Below are 23,870 nucleotides of genomic sequence, written 5' to 3'. Positions count from 1 at the left end.
CAGATTCTCTAAGGAAGTTTATAACCCTGAAAGAAAGCAAGTTGGCAGGGCACCTGGCTGGCTCAGTTGGTAAAGCATGTGACTCTGATCTTCAAGGTCATGGGTTCAAACCCATGTTGGGCATAAAGCTTTAAAAAAAAAAGAAGAAAGAAAGAAAAAAAAAAAGCCAGCTGGCTTCTACCATAAAGTATGCTGCTTTTAAAAAGTCTGAGCCCACACCCTACAGCAATTAAATCAGAATGTCTTAGGGTGAGACCCAGGACTTTGGTATTAAAAAATATATACCAAGGGGCACTGGCTGGCTCAATCAGTAGAGCATGTGACTCTTGATCTCTGGGTATGGATTCAAGCCCCATGTGGGCATGGAGCCTACTTTAAAAAAATGTATATACTGATTTGAAAATCTATTTCAATGTGCAGGCAAGGATGAGAAGTGCTGTCCTAGTGGAATTTCTCAATTTTGGTTGACTGTGTTCTATAATATTAACGTGCTTGGAATTAAGGTTTGAAAGCTGTTGAGCCTATCTGGAAGCCCTGATGACACAGAGAGCTGACGAGTGTCACAGTAGTCTTTCTTTTTTAACCCAATAAATATTTGCCAGTGAGGTGGTGACGTGAAACAAGGTCAGACCCAATAATTTGAATCCCTTCTTCCTTCTCTGATGGGCCAGACATTATGGGATGCATGGTATGTCAGGTCAGCTGGACAGAAGGAAAGAGTGTCACTTTTGAAAAGTATTAAGAAGCGGCCAAAAGCGTCAAGGATGTGGGGCACCTGGGTGGCTCAGTCGGTTGTGTGGCCGACTTCAGCTCAGGTCATGATCTCACGGCTTGTGAGTTTGAGCCCCACATCGAGATTTGCGCTGACAGCTTGGAGCCTGGAGCCTGCCTCAGATTCTGTGTCCCTCTCTTGCTCTGCTCCTCCCCCACTCATACTCTGTCTCTCTCTCTCTCTCTCTCTCAAGAATAAAAAAAAATAAATAAATAAAAAATGCCAAGGACATGGACAAGATTGTGTAACAAAGGGATCTGCCCTCCTGAGGCTCCCAAGGGCAGATGCCTGGACGGTTGATGGAGCTGCTCTTGCTGCAGAGTGTGGGCAGATAGTCTAGTCCAAGGCAAATCTCGTACTTTCCAGGAGAAGCCACTGAGAATAACACCAGGACTGTGGAGGAGCAGTGCACGGTGCTGTTGAGAAAAAGGGGTAAATGCAGACCAGAAAATGAAGACCAGAACAACCCCAAGCATCTGTACCCAGCAGAGCACAAGTCCCATGGAACCAGGCCCAGGCAAACGTGTATGTTCTTAAGATACATAAATGAATGTTCATTTATTTTGAGAGAGAGAGAGAGTACACATGAGCATGAGTGGGGGAGGGAGAGAGAGAGAATCCCAAGCGGGCCCTGTGCTGACAGAGGGTTCAATATGAGTTGAGTTTGGGGCTCACTCCCATGAATCATGAGATATGACCTGAGCCAAAATCAAGACGTGGACACTTAACTGACTAAGCCACCCAGGCACCCCTTTAAATGAAAGACTTTAAAAAAGAGAATGTAAACCCAATAGTACTGATTAAAAAGCAAATTATCTAGGTTGAAGAAAAAATAACGACATATTTTTTTCTTCTGACAACACGGTAAGTTTGCTTTTTCTCTTTCCTTTTACAGTAAGAATTCTCTAAACTGCCTGCAGTCTTGAGGACACCCTTCTTTTCTTCTATGTGGTGGTGAAACCGAAAATCCTAATTATTCCATGATCAGTGCTTTTGTCAAGAGGATACTGAGCTTGATGTCATCACATTGGACTGACACCAGGAATTAGTGCTATGTGGGCTTGCTGAGCCGCGCGTCAAAGCAGATTTTACGTAATGAAGTAAAAGCGATCAAGTAAAAAAAAATCTCATTAAATGCTTCTGTGAATTTTGAGGAAATGGAAATGTGACCAAAATGCACATTATGAACACCTTGATGTCACAGGTAAGTAAATTACATCTCTGTTTTAGCAATGTTGTACAGAAGATGTCTAGGATGTCTGACAAGTAAGGTCTTTTCATTTTCCTTGCTAAGAAACAGAGACTGAATGGGATGGGTTGCATGCCCGCCAAATATGCAGAGAAATAAGGAAAGTCTAGTTTGTCTTTGGATAAAGGATCAGCAATCTTCTACGTCTTCTGTGATTGCATTGCAGTAGTCATAGGAGTTGAGAAAGTTGATTGAAACTCCATTTTTCGAATCGAAGTGCCTGAGAGCTAGGGGGCACATTTGTTGTTGCTGCCACGCTGCAGTGGACTAACTATAGGAAGACTAACTATAGCATGAATAACTAACTACAGGAAGACCTGACAGAATCGGTTTTGCACCCTCAGGGGCCAACACATCTGTTTCCAGAATTTCCCCCTTTTGTTAGCCCACAGGACATTTGAGCTGCACTATCTGAATCTGGAAATGTGCAATATCTGAATCCTTAAGGGAAGGATACTGTATGATAATGCCTGCTTGTTTGTGTGGTGTGCCCACCCCAGTTCAGTGGCGGCTAGTTTCCACTAAGCATTGGTGTCTTTGGGGGAGACCGAAAAGCCCCCATTTTTGATAGATTTAGAAGTCCTCGCCTGTCTTATCCTGAACTTGTGAGATTCAGTCTCCGTGGGTGCTTTCATGTCTGCTCACCGTGCGCGAGCTCACATTCCTTTCTGCGCAGTTGCTTTCCTAATCCAGTTATCCGCATCCTCCCATTTGTCATTCACCTGCCTCAATCACCGGATCTGTGTTTCAGTGACATCTATGTCATGCTGGTGTTATTACATAATCATTCTCATTTTCATTGTCTGAACTCCTAGAAAACAGAGTCACGCTACTCAAAGTGCTAAAAGTTAGACTAGTGTGGTCTCTCTAGAGAGCACAACAGTTAACCCACAGTCGAAGACAAACTGTTGGCGCACCTGGGGGGCTCCATTGCTTGGGCGTCTGACTCTTGATTTCAGCTCAGGTCATGATCTCAAGGTTTGTGGGATTGGGCCTGGCATCTGGCTCTGCATTGACAGTGCAAAGCCTTCTTGAGATTGATTCTTTCTCTCCCTCTCTCTCTCTGCCCCTCTCCACACGTGCACACGCTCTCTCTCTCTCTCTCTGAAAGATAAATACACATTAAAAAAAAAAAGACTATTAACACACAACTACAGTGCTCCTCAGCTGCACACATAAGTCCCATCATTCAGAGTGATGTGGCCATGCATGATTCATTATTTTGAGTCACAAAATATAGAGCAGGGGTGGGGTGGGGGTGGGGACAGCAACAGCAACTATGGAAAGTAGTCAACTTCTGAAGTTCAGTCTCCACTCAGACTTTTCTCCCAAACTCCACGCTTGCAATCAACTGTCTACCCAGTGTCTCTATTTTGATGTCTTGAAACTTCTCAGCCTTACCAAGTTCAGACCTGAGCCCCCGATGCTGCTCCTAGAACCACTCCACCTTCAGCCTTCCCTAATTCATGTGGTTCCATTCTTCCAGCTCTTCAGGCCGGCTTGGAAGGCTCCTTGATTCCTGTTTTCTCAGCAGCCAGTGCGGTAGGAGATCCTGTTGGCCCCATCTTCAAACAGAGCCACACTTCCTGTTACCAAATCCAGCACCAGCCACTGTCACTCTCCCTGGGTTTCTGCAGCAGCCTCCTCCCTGCTCTCCCAATTTCTACTCAGCTCCCACCCCTGGGCAGGTTCTTAGTACGATGACCAGAGGGATCCCTTTGAATATGTAAGTCAGAATGGGGGCGCCTGGGTGGCTCAGTCAGTTGACCTTCTGACTTCGGCTCAGGTCATTATCTCAAGGTTTGTGAGTCTGAGCCCCACGTCGGGCTCTGTACTTTCAGCACAGAACTTCAGATCCTCTGTCCCCCCTCTCTCTGCTCCCCCATGCACGCATGCACACTCTCTCTCTCAAAAATAAATAAACGTTAAAAAAATTGCTTTAAAATATGTAAGTCAGAATAGATGTCACTTCTTTAAAACTGCCAAGGCATGTCATGTTACTCAGAGCAAAAGCCAAAGTCCTTACACTCACCTCTAAAACCTGTGTGATCTGGGCACCCTCCTCATCATTACTTCTGACCTCGTTTCCTTCCAGGTTCCCGGCCACATGGAATTCTTCCTGCTCTTTGAACACTGCAGACTTGGCCCTGCCTCAGGGACTTTGCATAATTGTTTCACTGGAAAACTTCTCCCAGATAAACATGTGACTGTCACCTCTAGGTCTTTTCTCAGATGTCACCTTCTTTCCATCCGACTTAGCATAGACACCTACCTCTTATACCCTGAACTTCTTCAACCCCCCCCTCTTTTCATATAAGGCACTTATTTATTGGGCTTACTGTTTATTGTCTGTCTGTCCACCAAATGGGGCAAGAATTTTTGTCTCATTTGTCCTGGTATATTCAATGCATTTAGAATAGGTCTAGTACATAGTAGGTGCTCAATGTGTTTTAGAATGAATGAAGAAGGTGGTCACCATCTCTGTTCGGATTATATCTGGGAAGTGCAGCTGTTAGTTGTCGTGAGGTACAGGGTTCCCCAAGAGTGGTGATGGCGGGCTGAGTCAGGGGCCTAGTGGTCACCTGCAGCTATGTCTCACCTCCTGCCCTAAATGGTGCTAGCCAGGTTGATCAGGTTGCAGCATTGTCTGGGGAAGAAGGTTCGAGGAAATATAAGTATTAGAAGACAATCAGATCCCTCAAAGGTGGTCAGATAAGCGGAGTGATGGCAGAAGGTTGTGCTAGGTTGGGTGGTAGAGAATGCCTTTTTTTTTTTTTTTTTTTTTTTTTTAAGTTTATTTATTTTTGGGACAGAGAGAGACAGAGCATGAACGGGGGAGGGGCAGAGAGAGAGGGAGACACAGAATCGGAAGCAGGCTCCAGGCTCTGAGCCATCAGCCCAGAGCCCGACGCGGGGCTCGAACTCACGGACCGCGAGATCGTGACCTGGCTGAAGTCGGACGCTTAACCGACTGCGCCACCCAGGCGCCCCGAGAATGCCCTTTGAGAAGATGACGTTTGTTTGTTTTTTAAATGTTTATTTTTGCGAGGGATGAGGAGGGGCAGAGGCAGAGGGCGGCGGGGGGAGGAGGGGTGCGGGGCACAGAGGCTCCAAAGCAGGCTTTCCACTGGCAGCAGAGAGCCCAATGTGGGGCTCGAACTCAGGAACCCTGAGATTAAGACCTGTGCTGAAGTTGGATGCGTAACTGACTGAGCCACCCAGGTGCCCCGAGAAGATGACATTTGAGCAAAGGACTTGGTGACAGGTCCTGGGTGTGGGGTCAAATCCTAGTTAGGAGGGGGGGAGGCAGCAATGGGATATGGTAAGTTTATTTCTCTGCTCGACAAGTAATGCTCTAGAGCTCAGAGTCCTCCATGTGACCTTCTGTACCCATTGAGCAGATGAAGGAAGAGAGAGAGCTTGAGGACCACAGGGAGAGTTTTTAGGGGCCAGCTCTAGCCGTGCTGCTGTACATCACTACTGCCATCAACCAGAACTCAGCCCTGCTTCAGCGCAAGGCATGCTGGGAAATGTGGCCTACCTGTGTGCTCCAGAGGAAAAGTGAGTGAGCACTTGGCCTCGTCTCTGCCACACTAGAGACCTTGCACAATTCGGGGCGGATACTCAGTGCGAAACACATGGAGCAAGGGGCATCCACTGGTGTGGATGAAGGAGATGTGTGGCCTAGAGCAGCCTTTCTGGAAGGGAATGTGGAACTGTCTTGCTCCATCTATCGGAATTTATGCAACAGAAACGTGCGTACAAACATGAATGTACAGGAAAGACCTTGCAGTATAGTTTTTAATAATGAATAGTTGGAAACATTGGACAAATAATGGTTTGTCTATAAAATGGGATACATATAATAATTTAGAAATGAAGATAGATCTCCTTATATTATCATTTGAACATATGTCTAGCGAAATGCAAATTATAATATCTCAGAATATTCATACACCAATTTTAAAAATAAGTAATACTTGCATGTGGTCCCAAATTCCAAAGGTACAAAAGGCTGTGCATTGCACAGTCTTTGCTCGTGCTTTGGGTCACTGAGTTCCTGTCTTTGCAGGCACCTAGTGCTACCAGTTGCTTGTATCTCCTTGCAAAACATCTTACACATACACCAGCAAACGCATTTATATGGGGGCACACTCCCCCTATATATGTCTGTGTATTTTTATTGCCCCCTTTTTTATACAAATGCTACTTACTACACATGTTCTTCTGCACCTTCCTTTTATCACTTAAAGATTAACTTGGCACCATTCCATATCACTACATAAATATTCTCTCGTTCTTTTTATGGCTTCATCATATTCCACATATGGATATACAAAAGGAATTACTTTTAAAAATAAGTATTTTACATAGAACTGTATAAAAGGTATCCTCAAACTTCATAGCTCTTGCAGAAGTCAAATGACGTCCATGTGGTTATACTTTTTCCGTCCTCATCCCTGCAGCTCTGGACGGCTGACCCCTGACAAGGACTCTCTCCTTGATCAAATTTTAATCAGGTTCCTCTGGGCCTCTCTTTGACTAAATCTCAGCTTTGACCCCCCATCCTGTGTCTGGCCTTCCCAGCCCAGTCTCAGCAAAGAATTCTACGAAGTCGGTTTAGTGAGAATCTCCCACCTTTGATATCTACTCAAATTCCTCACGCCCTACCTTTGATTCTTGGTAAAGGCAAGAATTGTTGATGTCCCCTCTTAGTAATTTTCCATCCACCGACACTCTGTTGGCTGCACATCCCCACTTGGCCTTGGATTCAGAGTTGAGCCAGATCTTGCTCCCCGGTTGCCATATCCCTATTGCAATAGCCCAAATAAAGTCTTCCTTACTGTTTTAACAAGCGTCAGATGATCTTTTCTTTAACTGCCCTACTACTTTCTTGAACCCCTTCTTCCTTTGTCTTTCTTCACTCTGCAGGTCTCCTCCTCCTTCTCTGGCTGTTCCTCCTCCTTCTCCCACCCAGCCATCATGTGGTGGTATTTTTCAAGGGCCTAAACCCCATCTCTTCTATTCTCTACTCTCTGCAGTGATCTCATTCATTATAGAGCATATTAAATCATTGGCTCGTAGATAGTTATCACTAGCCCAGGCCCCTGCCGTGGGCTTTCACTTGACTGCATAGACTTTTCCTTAGATTTCTTTTTTTTTTTTTCTTAGATTTCTTGACGGGAACACTCAGCCCCAAGCTGTCTTCCCAAGCTTGTAATTTCCCTTGGCCGCCACGCTCTCTTTTGCTACAGCGTCGTGGACCCTGGGCCCGGGTGCTTTTGCTCTCGATGGCTTCAGTGTGCTCAGTTAATTGCTACTCATCATTCAGACCTGAGCTCAGTCAGTCCAGAGCCCCTCAGAGTCTTCCCTGTCCCTGCCCTCTTCACAGGCCCAGATTCCATTTCTGTGTGTTTTCATAGCAATACCTAAACCTCTCATTCGTGACCTCCCTTGAAAAAGGAAACATCAGCCAGATCTGGGTTGAGAGATACCATGTGAAGTGACTGTTTTGGACTCTTCAAAAACATCAGTATCATGAAAGAAAATACCCACGGAACAGTGCTTGATTAAAAGAGACTGAAGAGATATTACCCTTGTGCGGGCAGTCTCTCAAAGCCATTATTTGGACAGCTGGGGACATTTGAATAAGGATTGGATATTGGATAAAAGTATTGAAGAAATGTTAAGTGTCTTGGGTTTGATAATGATATTGAGTTAACATAGAAGAATGTCCTTCTTAGGAGATACATGTTGAAGTGTATAGGGTTGAAGTCTCATAACTTACTCTCAAGCAGTTCAGGAAAAAAATGTGTGTTTATATATCCCTATACCTATATCTAAGTTTAGATATGTGCCTATACCTATCCTTCATATACATGTATATTTATACATAAGTACATGTATATATACATGTTACATATAAACAGGTATCTACAGCTATATCTGTCTAGAAAGAACAAATACGGAAAAAGGCTGAGAATTGATGAATCAAGGTGAAGGGTATGCTTTACTGTCCTTGCAGCATTTTGTAGGTTTGAAATTTTCCAAAATAAAAAGTTGGGGGGAAATGAGTGATCACATAAAGTACAAGAAGCGTTGGAGAAGAACTTCTTGATGACTGTTGTTCAGGCCATCATCATCCTCTTTTTTTTTTTTTTTTTTTTTTCAGTTTATTTATTCATTTCGAGGGGGAGAAGGGCAGAGAGCAAGGGGGACAGGGAGAGGGAGAGAATCCTAAGCAGACTCGGCACTGTCAGTGTGGAGCCCAATGCGGGGCTCAAACTCACGAAACGTGAGATCATGACTTGAGCTGAAACCAAGAGTCAGAGGCTTAACCGACTGAACCACCCAGTCGCCCCTATCATCCTCTTTGTTTTTAGCTACAGTCCAGAAAAATTGCTTTTTCTAAAAAAAAAAGAAAAAGAGAAAGAAAAAAAAAATCTAAGACATAATATAAAGTACAATCCAACTGATAACACCTTAACTTAAATGGCTCAACATCACTGCAATCCAGTAGCCTTACAAACTCTGGATAACATCATTTCTTAATCAAATATTCCAACTCTCTACTTGGCCAAGTACCACTCACACATTTGTCTTTCAAAAGAAATTAAAAGGAAAAAGATTGGTGGCATTATTGTTGCTGCCCAGTGTCTTAAGCCTTGACTGTATACAATTCCCCTTTTGTTCATTTTATTTTACTTATTATTTATTTTATTATTATGTTTATTTTGAGAGACACAGAGAGAGAGACAGAGGGAGAGAGTGAGTGGGGGAGGGGCAGAGAGAGAGGGGACACAGAATCGGAAGCAGGCTCCAGGCTCTGAGCTGCCAGCACAGAGCCCGACGCGGGACTCAAACCCATGAGTGTGAGATCATGACCTGAGTCGAAGTCGGACGCTCAACCGACTGAGCCACCCAGGCGCCCCTCGTTTTGCTCATTTTAAAGATGAAACAAGGACTCTGTTAATCTTGTGCTAGTCTTGTCTGGGGAGGGACAATGCTTCACCCTTGCTGTGATCCCTCACACGGTTCCCATTTTCTGCATATGCAACCATTTACTCAGATGCAGATCCTGTAGCTTACATCATGTCATGTTTATGAGCTCTGCACACTGGTTGCATCCTTCAGGCTTTTAATTCCTTGCAGTTCACCCCTACAGTTTCCTGAACCATTGCGTGTGAAGAAGAGAGTTGGTTTTCTTCTTTTTGTTGTGAAGGGATTACCCACTCCCCACCCCTTGACTGCCATAGCACTGAATGGAGAATTCAACCTTCTTTCCCAACAAGATAGGAAAGGGGGAAGGCATGATAATAGGAGGACAGAAATACCACATTTTTTTTTACCCACCAAATTAAAATTTTATATTTCCGCTTTTTCTGATCAGATGCCTGTCCTCTATTCAATTGCATGTATGTACCTGTGACAGATCTTAATTTAACCTTTAAGTGTTCCTTGAGAATTTGGGAATTTTATGGCAGCATTTTATTAATGTCCTCTAAGTCCGAAATTTTCATTAGAGGATGTTGGTTTTTGTCTCTCATGAATTTATGGATTCACATCATACACAGGAAAAAATTATGTGGATGTTCTTCCTCATGGGGAGATGCCTTTCCTGCCCCTGCTCCCCAGGCTGCCATGTGCATGGGGCTTCCTAGGCATCAAGGCCACCTTGGTTTGGAGAAATGCCAGAGGTGGAAGCATCAGCTGGGCCATGCTTTCATTCTACTTGTCTACATTTGATTGAAGTCCAAGAAAATTTCAGTTCATGGAGAAGACATCTCATAATCTGTGTTCATGGAGAATAACACCAAGTGGAATCACTTGAAACAGGCTTGGTAATAGCTGCACAGAGCAACATGGCCTTCCCCCCACCCGCATTTTCACATAAAGGGGTCAGATTTCCAGAAGAGTAAGTCTGCCTATTGTTTTTAAACCACTTTAAACTCATTGTCTTGGTAATGTCCCCAGCCCTGAGGAGAGGCTGAAAGTCCACCTCAACTTGAGCAGATAGTGACCTGGTCTCATTAACTTCCTTTGGGAGAGCTGTTCTCTTACTTCCCATTTAAACCATAGATCCTGAGGCACTGGGTGACTCAGTCCATTAAGCGTCTGACATCAGCCCAGGTCATGATCTCACAGTTCGTGAGTTTGAGCCCTGCATCAGGCTCTATGCTGACAGCTCAGAGCTGGAGCCTGCCTCGGATTATGTGTCTCCCTCTTTCTCTGCCCCTCTCCTGCTCATGCTCTGTCTCCCAGTCTCTCAAAATAAATAAATTGTTAAAAAAAATTCTTTTTTAATACAAAATAAACCATAGGTCTTATCCAGCATTTCTACCTACCAGATTTGGCAAGGGGAAAAAAAAGAGATTAATTGCTTAGATCACAAAGCAGAGTTAGGCAGCTACCAGCTGGCCCCCAACATTCGCAACCAAGGCAAGAGTGTAACGGAGGCCCTGCACCAATACATCCAATATTTACAAAGTCAAAGTGACAAGATGCTAAATGAAATATGTCTTATCCTCCTCCCATGATAAACACATATTTACATTAACAGAATCAAAAAACATGTATAGGGTGCCTGGGTGACTCAGTCACTTAAGCATCCGACTTCAGCTCAGGTCATGATCTCATGGTTCATGAGTTCAAGCCCCTCATGGGGCTCTCGCACAGAGCCAGCTTTGGATCCTCTGTCTTCCTCTATCTTTGCTCCTCCTCAGGTCACATGTAGGTTAATGCACTTCCTCTCTCTCTCTAAAATAAATAAACATTAAAAAAAAAAAAAACACCCCAATGTATAAAGCTGTGGCTATAGACGATAAAAGTTGACAGCATATCATAGGTGACTCCATTTAACATTTACTGCTCATGTCTGGGTGATTGATGATGGTTGGAGGAATAATAAAATCAAGACAAGTAGAATTCAGATTTATTAAATATTTTGTTATATTATTTTTTGCCTTCATTTCAGCAAAATCCCTGACTTGTTAAAATCAGGATTTTTACTGAATTTGAGAAGAAGCAAGAAACTGGGTGCTAAGTGGGTGCTTTTCACTCTTGTGAAATACATTGTTATGCAAGAACCCATGGTAGTCACGGTATCATACATTTCTGGTGGGAATGTAAAATGGTGCCACTGATTCAGAAAACAGCCTGGCACTTCCTCAGAAAATTAAACATGGAGTTACCATATGACCCAGCAATTCCCCTCCTAGGTATATTCCACCCGAAAGAGTTTTGTTTTTTTTTTGTTTTTTTTTTTCAACGTTTATTTATTTTTGGGACAGAGAGAGACAGAGCATGAACGGGGGAGGGGCAGAGAGAGAGGGAGACACAGAATCGGAAACAGGCTCCAGGCTCTGAGTCATCAGCCCAGAGCCTGACGCGGGGCTCGAACTCACAGACGGCGAGATCGTGACCTGGCTGAAGTCGGACGCTTAACCGACTGCGCCACCCAGGCGCCCCCACCCGAAAGAGTTTAAAACACATGTTCACACAAAAGTTTGTGCGAGAGTGTTCATAACAACATTATTCATAATAGCGCAACAGTGGGAAAAACCCAAGTATTTATCAACTGATGAATAGACAAACAGAACGAACTATCTCTGTCTGATGGAATATTATTCAGCCGTAAATAACAAGGGGTGAGGGGCGCCTGGGTGGCTCAGTCGGTTAAGCGGCCGACTTCGCTCAGGTCACGATCTCGCGGTCCTGAGTTCGAGCCCCGCGTCGGGCTCTGTGCTGACAGCTCAGAGCCTGGAGCCTGTTTCGGATTCTGTGTCTCCCTCTCTCTGACCCTCCCCCGTTCATGCTCTGTCTCTCTCTGTCTCAAAAATAAATAAACGTTAAAAAAAAAAAAAAAGTCCACAAATTTTGGGGTGCCTGGGTGGCTCAGTCGGTTAAGTGACTGACTTTGGCTCAGGTCATGATTTCGCAGTTATGAGTTCAAGCCCCGCATCAGGCTCTGTGCTGACCGCTCAGAGCCTGGAGCCTGCTTTGGATTCTGTGAGTCCCTCTCTCTCTGTCCCTCCCCTGCTCATGCTCTGTCTCTCTCTCTCAAAAATAAATAAACATTAAAAAAAAAAAAAAACCTCACAAATTTTAAAAAGCTAGCTCGTTCCCTCCTTCATCCATTCAGTCTGTCAGTCAGACGTTTATTGAGCATCTATAAAGTGCTAGGTAGTGTTTTAAGTGCTGGGATTACCTGTATCAGTGAACAAAACAGACAAAATTCCCGGCCCTTGTGAAGGTGATAAATTAGAAGAGAGCACGAGCAGAAAATTTTAGTTCAAGTGTTAGAAAGAGGATCTGGAAGAAGTAAAATGTTTGCAAGTAAGTGTGTTGTCAAAAATTGGAGGGAAATTTCATAACAGAGTCTCTGTTGAGTCTCTGTTGGGCCCAGAAAAAAACAAAAACAAAAAACAAAAACAATCCTCCTAGCGTTCCTGACAATTATAGTCATGTTCTCAGACTTCAGAAAGCATGGGAATCTCTGGAAAGTCTGAATAAGAATGGAGATTGCCCAGAATTCTGGTTCCTTAGGCCTCTACATTTAATTACACTTTTCATTACAGAGAATGTATTTAAAAAATTTTTTTAATGTTTATTTATTTTTGAGAGAGAGATAGAATGTGAGTAGGGGAGGCAAGGAGAGAGAGGGAGATGCAGAATCTGAAGCGGGCTCCAGGCTGCTCAGAGCTCAGATGCAGGGCTCAGAGCCTGATGCAGGGCTCAAACTCACAAATGGTGAGATCATGACCTGAGCTGAAATTGGACTCTTAACCAACTGAGCCACCCAGGCACCCTCATTATGGAGAATTTAAAACAAATACAAAGGTAGGCTAGAATGGGGAACACCCATCCAGCCCCAGTGACAACTCTGGAAGACCAATTGCAATAAGGGCTGAAGGGCCTTTCACCAAGGTTCTCAACCTCATCACAATGGACACTTTAGGCACTATAATTCTTTGCAGGGGCGTGGGGAAGTCCCAGGCACTGTAATGTGTTTATCACCATCCTGGCATCTACCCACTAGATAACCAGTGGCATCCCAACCCTCAGTCATGGAAATCAAAAATGTCTCCAGACGTTGTCATATGTCTCCTGGACGAAAAAAATCACTCTTGGTTAAGAACCATCACTTTATTTTTAAAATTAATGTATTACTATTTTCTTGATTGAAGTATAGTTGACACACAATGTTACATTAGTTTCAGGTGTATGACATAGTGATTCAACAGTTTTATACATTATGCTGTGCTCACCACAGTGTAGCTCCCGTGTGTCACCAGGCATTGCTATTACAATACCATTGACTACATTTTCTATGCTGTACTTTTCATCCCCGACTTATTCCATAACTGGAAGTCTGTACCTCCCACCCCCCTTCCTCCATTTTGCCCATCTCCCCACCCCCTCAGCTCTGGCAACCATCAGTTTTTTTTCTGTACTTATGAGTTTGTTTCTGCTTTGTTTTGTTTTGTTTTTTTTTTTTTTTAGATTCCACATATAGGTGAAATCATATGGTATTTGTCTTTCTTTGTTTGACTTATTTCACTTAGCACAATACCTTCTACATCCATCCGTGTTGTCACAAATAGTAAGATCTCATTATTTTTTATGGTTGAGTAACATTTCATTGTGTATAACATCTTTTTAAAAAATTTTTAATGTTTATTTTATTTATTTTGAGAGAGAGAGTGAGCAAGCGAGCAGGAGAGAGGCAGAGAGGATCCCAAGCTGGCTCCACACTGTCAGCATAGAGCCCAATGTGGGGCTCGAACCCACAGACTGTGAGATCATGACCTGAGCCGAAATCAAGAGTCGGATGCTCAACCAACTGAACCCCCTAGGTGTCCCTATACCACATCTTATTTATTCATTCATCTCTCAGTGGACACCTAGGTTGTTTCCATATCTTTGCTACTGTAAATAATACTGCAGTAAATACAGGGTGCATATTATATCTCTTCTAATGGGTCTTTTTTGTTTTCTTTGGATAAATACCCAATAGTGGAATTATTGGATCACATAGTATTTCTAATTATTGAGGAGCCTCCATACTGTTTTCCACAGTGGCAACGCCAATTTAGATTTCTACCCAACATGCACAAGGGAAGAACCATTGCTTTAGATGATATTCTAAGTCATGTTTTTTCTGACTCTTGGCCTGTCCCCAGTGGATTAGCCATCGGTTCTGTTACTTAGAAAACTACTGACTCTTTGGGCTGCAGACTGAGAACAAATTGTAGTTAATGATTCAGCATACTGGACACATAGTAAGGACCCTTTCTCTGAGGAGACTGATTGGAGTCAAGGTGCTGGTCCACCCTGTGTGGTCCACATTGCCTCCTGAACCCACAGTCATACTGAACATGGCACTACATCCACCATCCTATATTGGACACAAAGTTGAGGACCCTGCTTCTGATGCAGAAGCCTCCACTACATGCAAGACTTGTGACTTCTGCCAAAAGTTGGCCCCTTTATTTAACAGTGAAGGAATCCACAGGACAGGGGCATTGGCTGTACCCATTCTTGATGGACTGCCTACATTGGACCTTTGACTCTCGTTTTTTTTGGCTTCCAACAGTGCTTCACCATTGTTACACTTTTTTAGGTTATGATGTTGCTGGTCCAGTCTCATTAGCTGACTCTAGGCATACCATTGTGGTGTTTGAAACCAGACTATCATGTATTTGGCTTTCTGGATCATTTGCAGGTTGACAGTGGTGCACCTTTTGTAACAAAGCCTGCAAAGCCACCCAACAAGGGACTGAGAGTCCAAGTATTCAATGAATCTATATGCTCTCTATCATCCACAGGCTTCTGGTATTGTTGAGCTTTGAAACACTCTCCTCGGAAATCAACTCACAAAGATTTCAGACTCTACCTCTCTCATCTCCTCCTTGTCTAAATACCTTAGTAAGGCAGTTTGGTCACTGTGATGTTTTTGTAGTATGTCAGCTTGGCTAGACTAAACCATATTTCTGAATTCCCATAGCTCAGTGTTGGCCTCCTCTGATGGCAGATTGGATACTCATCAATGTCATAGCATACCAGCCTTTGTGAGGGAAAAGCCATTCTGTTGAACCCAGGCATGGACTCCATTACCCACTATGGCCAAGCCATCTCATACATGGACTATTCCATGTACACTCTTCTCACTTGTACATGGGCCTATTGAGCATTGGCATCACCACCTGATTAAATTTGTGAAAATCTATCATTTGAATTTTGTGCAGGCCAAACATATAAGTTAAATGAAAATATGTTGGGGATCACCAGGTCTGCATCTTTTGAGCTTTGGATGGTGGTGGTTCTGGATGGTGGTAGCAAGAGATAGGGATTCCCCCAGGGATAGGGCATTGATTTTTGGTTGAGTATTTAAGGTAGAGGTGGGGAGGAGCAGTTCTAGAATCTTTCACTTGGCCTGTCCCATCACAATAGGCTTTATTCTTTGGGTCAGGAAAGAAATGTGGGGATTTCACCAGCTGGGAAATATATCTGATGTGACTGGGGAAATAACCACAAGATTAGTTCAAGGTCTCAGCTGGCCCACTGTGAGATGGACTTCAGCCAAAACTCTATCTGCTGATCTCCATAAGCTCTTTTCCTTTCCATTGGATGATGGGGCACTTAGGCTTTCCAAAGATTAGGTTCAGATATGAGGCAATATCCACAATATGGCAGCTAGTGGGATGAGCACAGCTTTAAAAATGACCAGAATCTGATTCTTGGCCTCACTTTTTTCCAGTTTTTTTTTGGGGGGGAGTGGGGAGGGCAAGGGGAGGAGGAGAAGAGGCAAGGTTTTTAAGCTCTCTGAGCCTGTTTGCTTATCAGTAAGATGGAGCTAAAAATACTCATCAGATTGTTGTGAGGATATGGCAAGACCACTTACATCAAGTGTTTTAAGTGCTGCCTAGAATGTAGTCTAATGACCATGAATACCATTTACTTCTTTTTTTTAAATGTGTTTTTAAGTTTATATTTTGAGAGAGAGAGAGTGAGAGAGCCGGAGAGGTAGAGATAGAGGGAGAGAGAGAGAATCCCAAGCAGGCTCTGCACTGTCAGTATGGAGCCTGATATGGGGCTCGAACTCGCCAACTGTGAGATCATGACCTGAGCTGAAATCAAGAGTCAGACACTTTAACCAACTGAGCCACCCAGGCTCCCCCATTTACTTGTTTTGGAAGGAGAGTGCAAACCTGAGTTGTTATCATTCCTTCATCAATATTTTGATAACTTACATTCTATAGCATTTTCATTTTTCTAATTTAATTTCAAAGGTTTTACATCACTTAATTATTCATAATATTTCTTAATTTTTTTTTCAACGTTTATTTATTTTTGGGACAGAGAGAGACAGAGCATGAACGGGGGAGGGGCAGAGAGAGAGGGAGACACAGAATCGGAAACAGGCTCCAGGCTCTGAGCCATCAGCCCAGAGCCTGACGCGGGGCTCGAACTCACGGACCGCGAGATCGTGACCTGGCTGAAGTCGGACGCTTAACCGACTGCGCCACCCAGGCGCCCCCATAATATTTCTTGAAAGTAGATTTGAGCTGGTACAAACTCCCCTTGAGATTTTAGATACTTAGACCCAGAGAATATAGATGATCTGCTCCTTATTTTCACACAATGAGCCATACAATTTAACTTACATTTTGAAAATACATTTGTACTCCTATCCTAGAACTTAATTTAGCAAGTTATTTCTTTTAAAAGTTGGTGAGAGGGGTGCCTGGGTGGCTCAGTCGGTTAAGCATCCGACTTCAGCTCAGGTCACGATCTTGCGGTCTGTGAGTTCAAGCCCCGCATCGGGCTCTGGGCTGATGGCTCAGAGCCTGGAGCCTGCTTCCGGTTCTGTGTCTCCCTCTCTCTCTGCCCCTGCCCTGTTCATGCTCTGTCTCTCTCTGTCTCAAAAATAAATAAAACGTTAAAAAAAAAATTAAAAATTAAAAAAAAAAGTTGGTGAGAGTGTAAGAAATTTTGCTCCAACCAGAGCTACTAGGAGTATAAACTGGGAAAGCATGTCTGCAAGATTTAATACAACCAAGAAAAATACCAGTAACTTTAATGCAGCAGTTCATCGTCTAGAAATTCATGTATTTTGTCCTTTTTGTAACTTAAGTTACTTACATGGATCTTTCACTTTTAGCCTTTATTTTTCTCTAACATGAGCATTTAGGGCTATAATATCTAGACAGTGTTTGTGATATGGTAGCATTATCATTGTTTTTCATTTCTGCATCCTAAGTGATTTCCACTTCTTCTTTGACACATGAATATTGAGAAGTTACTTCATGAGGATATGCCTGGCTGGCTTAGGGGGTAGAGTCTGTGACTTGATCTCAGGGTGGTGAGTTTGAGCCCCACGTTGAACATGGAGCATACTTAAAAATAAATAAAATAGAAGTTATTTCATGAATTTGCAAATATGGTGTTTTTCTACTTTTCTTTTGGTTAACACTTTCTAACTTAATTGAATTATGGTCAAGGAGTGACACCAATCCTTTGAGATTTGGTGAACAATGTTACGTGGGATCTTTTTTTGTAAAAGCTCGATGTGAAATTCAAAACAATGTGTGCTCCACAACTGTTGTTCCATTTTTGCCCCAAAGATAATGCCTTTGGCTGCCAAGTTTAGTCAATATAGTAACATCTTGATCAAAATATTACAGAAAGTGATGTGTAAAATATCCCATAGATAGTAGCATTGTGAATTCCTGCTTGTAGTTCGGCCCATTTTTTATTTATATACAGTATTTTATGCTATTCAGTTAGGTTCACAGAAGTTTGTATTTATTTCATGTTCTGGTGAATTAAACCTTTTATCATAATGGAGTGATCCTCTTTATCTCTAGTAATGCTTTTTTGCCTTAAATTCTATTTGGTCTGATAATAGCATAGCCACATCTGCTTTCTTTTCCTTAGTTTGTCTAAATACATCCTTTTGCATTCCTTTACTATAAATCTTTTAAGTGAAAATTTTCAGTTATTTATATTATGTATATTCTATTATAATTTACATGATAATCAGTGACCCGTTTGGAATACTTTGGTCATCTTTTGTGCTTTATATTTTGCCTTTTCTTCTAGTTCTATTCATCTTTGGCTTCTTTTGTACTGGTGAAATACTGTTATAGAATTCCTTTTTTTTTTCCTTTGTACAAGTGTGGGATTTCTATTTCTAGTCTAATAATTTTTACCTTAGGTATTTTGACATTCACAATTAACTTATTAAAGTCCAAAATTAGTGAATAGCTTTACCATCCTTCACATCATGCAAGGATATTTGAATACACTAACCTCACATCCTCTCCCCCTTATTTTGTTGTTCATCTTGTTATTTTAAGCCTGGCAGACATTTTTATTATGTTTTGCACCACAAGTGTTCTTCATTCTTTCCTTCGATCTTTTTTCTGGATTGCTTTCCATCTGTACTGCAGCTCTGTTGGAGGCAGACCCTCTACTTTGTTAGCTTGGAATGTCTTCATTTTGCTTTCATTCTTCAAGGGTACTTTTATTGATTACAAAGTTCCAAGTTGACAGTCTGTGAAAAAAAAAAAAAAAAGCATTAACAGGGTGGCTCAAGACCGCTATCTTTAGAAAGGACTGCTTACAAGGATGGCCCGCGGCTGGCATGTGGGCCCTTGGATTTCAGAAGTGTTCCCATCATTCCCTGACTGACAAGAATGGCTTACTGTGTCGAAACTGTACCATATGGTCTATGTTGAACATCTGCTCTCCTACTGGGAGTCTGGAATTTTGATCTGTGCTAGACAGAGGTGCCTACGTTCCCAGTTCCCAGTACAAATCTTACGCCCCGAGCCTCTAATGAGCTTCCCTGGTGGACAACATTTTACACATGTTGTCACAACTCTGCTGGAAGAATCGAGCGTGTCCTGTGTGACTCCCCTGGGAGAGGGCTCTTGGAAGCTTGCACCTGGTTTCCTTTGGACTGTGCCCCACGCACCATTTCCTTTTTTGTTGTTTGTTTTTGTTTGTTTGTTTGCTTGTTTTTTGTTTTGCTTTATGTCTCTTTACTATAATGAATGAGTCCGACTATACGCTGAGTCCTGTGAGACCTCCTGGTGAATTGCTGAACCTGAAGGAGCCCTGACACACCGTCATTTCACCTCAGAACACTGGGTATATTCCATCATTTTCTGGCTTCCGATCTTGCTGGTGAGAAGTCAGCTGAAAGTCTAGATGCTATTCTGATACTCTCAGCTCAAGCACAGTGGCTGTCATACGGTGGGAACTCAAATACTTGCCCAAAAATGGTGAAGGAAGGGATTCTACAAGAAGAGGCCTTAGAATGTTAAATACCCAGAGATGTTCCTGTTCATCATAACTTGTGACCCAGGCTGCCTGAAGGATTACTCGGGCCTGGAATTGAAGCTTTCTCCAGGAAGAAAGATTCTTTACAACACATAAATAGGGGCACCTGGTGGCTGAGTTGGTTAAGCGTCCAACTTTGGCTCAGGTCATGATCTCATGGTTCGTGAGTCCAAGCCCCGTGTCGTGCTCTGTGCTGACAGCTCAGAGCCTGGAGCTGCTTCGGATTCTGTGTCTCCCTCTCCCTCTGCCCCTCCCTGCTTGTGCTCTGTCTCTCTGCCTCTCAAAAATAAACAGTGAAAAAAAAATTTTTTTTAAATACAATACATCAATACATATATACATACAAAAAATTATTTTAGAGGAACTTGGGCAGCTCTGAGGCACCTGTGGGGTCTGCTGGACTCACAGGTCAATTGTGGGAGGCACAGGCTGAGAGCCTTAGAGGCTGAGGGTCAAGGATTCCTAAGATACCTGTGATGCAGCTAGTGGAGTTTAAGGGTCAACAGGTGGAAGAAGTTGGAGGTCCCTGCTTAGTTTTAGGTGAGAAAGAGCAAGTCTCTTGTTTGGAATGGCTGGGAAGGAAGGTACAATAAATGCAAAATCTGCAGGACGGGGTCAAAAAGTGGGCCAAGTCGGTCTTGGAGAGAGGCTAGGAGGCTTGTGGAAGTAACCCCTTTCGTTGCTTCCAAGGTCTCTTGCCCCAGTCCATCCTGAGGGAGGAAAGGAGTACCAGAAATGAGTACAGATTCCCAGAGCTTGTGTTCCAAAAGGGAGCTCAACATTATGTTGCATATGACTGCAATTCTCTGTAAACACTTTTAGTTGGTCTACTCCTGCTCTTCACCCTACAAGATTTTTTTTTTTAACCTAACCCAGACTTGCTCTCAGGGGTCCTAATTCCACCCCAAGGCATTTTTGACAACAACCAGAGGTTGGGAGAGTTATACCCTGGGGCAAGATTGTAAATGGCCCCTGATCGGGATGCAAAACAGCCATTTGCCAGATCAGACTGCGTACTGCATTCCTGATAGCCTGTTAAGCTCAACCAAGAAACATCTTCTGGATACCTCTCAGGCAAAGCCGTGATAACCAACCACTGGGGCTACCCTTTGGTTCTGTTCACAGTTGTCTACTTGCCTTCTGCTAGGATACATCTGGTTTGTGCAGGAACCAGATGTGATTTAAAAGGGGGTATGATAGGCACCTCCACCTGCACATTCTTGCATCTTTATGGGTGACGCTAATTTGTTAGGCCAGTCCCCCCTGGGATGGAATATGGTTTTTGACATACTATTTTGGTCGGGGAGGCAGTTTCAGAGGCTTCCACTTGACTTTTCCCCCTACAGTGGTTCTTCCCCACAGGCTGAGGACCATATGGGGTTATTCTGATTGGGAAACATGTCCATTCCAGTGATCTATTTGTGGATCAGGGAAATGAGCATCCGGTGGATCTATGGGCACAGTGGGTCCACTATGACTTGGCCTGGCCCAGGATGCCATGTATGAGCTGGGCTCCATAATGATGATACTTCAGGTCTCTGCTTCTCAGTGTTAACTCATCCTGTGTCCGACAGGCCTTGAAATATCTGGTTATTCTCCTTTCTTCTGAGGTCCCTTTAGAGGTCCATTTGGAGAGGGACCATCACTACCATATACATTTGCCATGACATTGTAGGATCCTTCCTTATGCAGCTCAGCCTCCCTTCAGTCAGAGGTCTGATGGGCAACTGATCATAATTTTTTACTGGGATGGCTGCCTTGAGCCTTTATCATCCATCTGATTCCCTTTAGTTGTATAAATTAAGCTATATCTTGCCCCCTAGGAATACTATGTTCTAATACCATCTCCATAATTCTCTATGGGAACAGACTCCTCTGGCTGCTGTGAATTACAACTGTTCTTGTCATGTATTATAGTAATCTTACCCACCTTGCTGCTGGCAGTGGCGTGCCATCACTGGCCTCTATTATTTTGAGATTCTGTCATCCTCATCAGAATTAGAAGCGTACTTCTTTCTGCACGGGCATCTCCCATCAGCCCTGGCCTAGAGAGGAGCAGCCACTGGACTTTTTACCCATGCTGGTGGCCATATTCACTAGCACATTCCTTATCATTTGGGAAAAATAGAATGTTCTTCAGGTCATCCTGTGGACCACAGCCGCCTGGTGGAGGGTTTTCTGTCCTCATTAGCCTGTCTACACCAGCATGCCCATTTCTCTGAGTCTTTTGATCCCTTCACCCACTATTTGCCATGGCAGTGCTGGCAGTTCTGTTTCATTTAGTGCAAGCCATTGCTTTTTCTAAGCTTCCATGAGCCAACCAAGTAGAGCATTAATACCACTGCCTGCTCCTTGCCAGGGTGTTACATCCTGTACCACATAGCAGTGCTCCCAATTCAATCCACTCTCCTTCATCCAACTTCATGGTTTGCCTCCCTTGATGCAACACAAGGAGAATCCAGTCCCATGTCAATTCTCCAACTCCTGCTGGACTCACTGGCCATGTCCTGCAGTTCCACTGGTGTTCGATTCCTTCTCCCACTTGGTAGGCCTGCTGTCTTCCCGCTGTGGCCAAGAGGACTGCAGTGTGGTTGCTCCAGCTGGGAGGGATCAAGACAAGGTAAGGCCTGGCTGACGGGTTTAGCGGGCAAAGAAACAATGAGCTACTTTTTCAGATTGGGCACTTTATTACTTATATAGAGAGTGAAAGTGTGAGCAGTCAGAAGTGCCAGATCCCTATGGCCCTTGTGCAGGGTGACACCAAAACAAAAGAGGCCAGATGACAGCAATGTGGATGATGGATGGCACTGTGCCAGACTGCGGCTAAGGATGCGTGATGTGGCAAGAGCGGTGGTAGGCAGAATTTGAAGGTGGCCTCCAAGATTCCCACCCCCTGCCATAATGTCCTGTCTAATCCTCACCCCTTGAATGTTGGTGCCAACTCTATAAACTATAGCCAGTGTTTTATAGTCTGTGGTGGTCCTCATAGGAGGGTGAGACCTAAAGCCCCATGCCTCTCTGGAACCAGGGAGGCAGATGATAAACTGTCTCATGACAGCTCCTCAGAAGACTGCCTATCTTGCCATAGTTTAGGGGGTTAGAAGGTGTTCCTCCACGACATGCATCAGACTTCGGTTTAGTCTTGCCTACGTGGCCTATGTGGAGACATGCAAGGTTGCCGGGGCACGATAGTGGAGATGTTTTACCTTACCACCTCTGGACCTCCATATATCATGGCTAAGAATTCTTTTTAGGGACTCCTGGCTGGCTCAGTCAGGGAGCATGCAACTCTTGATCTTGGGGTTCTGAGTTTGAGCCCCACACTGGGTGTAGAGGTTACTTACAAAACAAAATAAAAAAAAGAGAAATATAAACCACGCCATCAAATACTATAGTTAGTTGTACTGATAAGAGCTTAGACCAAATCCTTTTTCCTTACTTTAGGCAACAATGAATGAGAATGGCCACCTCCGTAACTCCTCGTAGGACAACCAGGCTGACTTACAAGAAGATGGATTGCAACCAGGCTTCCCTTCCAGGCCCAGGCTAATTTAACATGTCATTAATTTCAGTGCCAGAAGAGGTGTTGGTTATTACACATACCCTGACTTGACTGGTCAGCAGAAAATGCAGGCAATGTGATCATCCATCACCACTGACACTGGATAGTTTGGACTGTTTATGAGTGGCAGGTGATTATATACCTGATATTAACTGTGAACAGTACTATTCACTTGGGGCAAAGGTATATTAGCTATCGTAGCCCAGCCCAACCTCAATACTGTGTCCTGCCCATGGTTACTTAGATTCTGCTAATAGAAGGTTTGAGTCATCTCAGCAGCAGCATTTTACTTATGTGAGGTCAAGGTCTAATTCTTGCAAGACCGGGGGGTTGGGAGGGGCACCTAGGTGGCAGGTTGGGTGTCCTCCAGCTCAGGTCATGATCTCATGGTTCGAGAGCTCAAACCCCACATCAGGCTCTCTGCTGTCAGTGCAAAGCCCACTTCAGAACCTCTGTCCCCCTCTCTCTGCCCCTTTCCCTTGCTCTCTCCAAAAAATAATAAATAAATGTTAAAAAAAAAAAAAAGACTGGGGGTTGGGATTAGCCATGTAAAGGAAATTTAAGTACCAGAAAGAACCTATAAGAGAGAATACTTTCTAGAAGAATACTTCCAAAGTGTTCAAAGAAGGAACTCTCAAGCATCTATCAGCAGGGTCAAGAGGGTGAGACAGATTCAGCAATCCAAGGGAAGTGTGTGTGTGTGTGTGTGTGTGTGTGTGTGTGTATTTAGGTGGAAGAGGGAGATCAGCAATAATAAGATAAGCCTAAGTAGAACCATAAGTGTCCTGAAAATTAATTTTTTTGATGTGTTGGGCAAAGATTCTCTACTTTTATAACTTAAGATGTCCACTAGAATGGGTGTCCTGCAGTTAGGGCACAGGCAGTGGGGACCATGTGGTACAAAGGTTACTCCAAGATGACAGAACAAACCAGGTGTT

General features: G+C 43.6%; 1 protein-coding gene and 1 long non-coding RNA gene across 3 annotated transcripts in view; one reads left to right on the top strand and one right to left on the bottom strand.

Annotated features, from left to right (window-relative positions):
• CHCHD5 (coiled-coil-helix-coiled-coil-helix domain containing 5) overlaps positions 1-23,318 on the top strand; it is a 31,828-nt gene extending 8,510 nt beyond the window's left edge. Inside the window, exons 4-5 of one of the 2 annotated variants that reach the window (XR_003967853.2) lie at positions 1,668-1,976; positions 22,815-23,318. The gene's annotated coding sequence lies outside the window, so the exon portion shown is untranslated. Of the gene's footprint in view, positions 1-1,138; positions 1,298-1,667; positions 3,020-22,814 lie in introns of those variants that run through there. The other variant, XR_004343433.1, reaches the window with a different exon arrangement.
• Positions 18,094-23,870, bottom strand: part of LOC115510843 — a 15,961-nt gene continuing 10,184 nt past the window's right edge. Inside the window, exons 2-3 of the long non-coding RNA XR_003967854.1 lie at positions 21,868-21,970; positions 18,094-18,579 (exon numbers count right to left, since the gene is read on the bottom strand). This is a non-coding gene — a long non-coding RNA (uncharacterized LOC115510843). The remainder of the gene's footprint in view (positions 18,580-21,867; positions 21,971-23,870) is intronic.

Source organism: Lynx canadensis, chromosome A3 (genome assembly GCF_007474595.2).
Source record: "Lynx canadensis isolate LIC74 chromosome A3, mLynCan4.pri.v2, whole genome shotgun sequence".
Taxonomy (NCBI): domain Eukaryota; kingdom Metazoa; phylum Chordata; class Mammalia; order Carnivora; family Felidae; genus Lynx; species Lynx canadensis.
The sequence above is the reverse complement of the archived record's forward strand: the minus strand, read 5'-3'. Positions and strand labels throughout refer to the sequence as shown.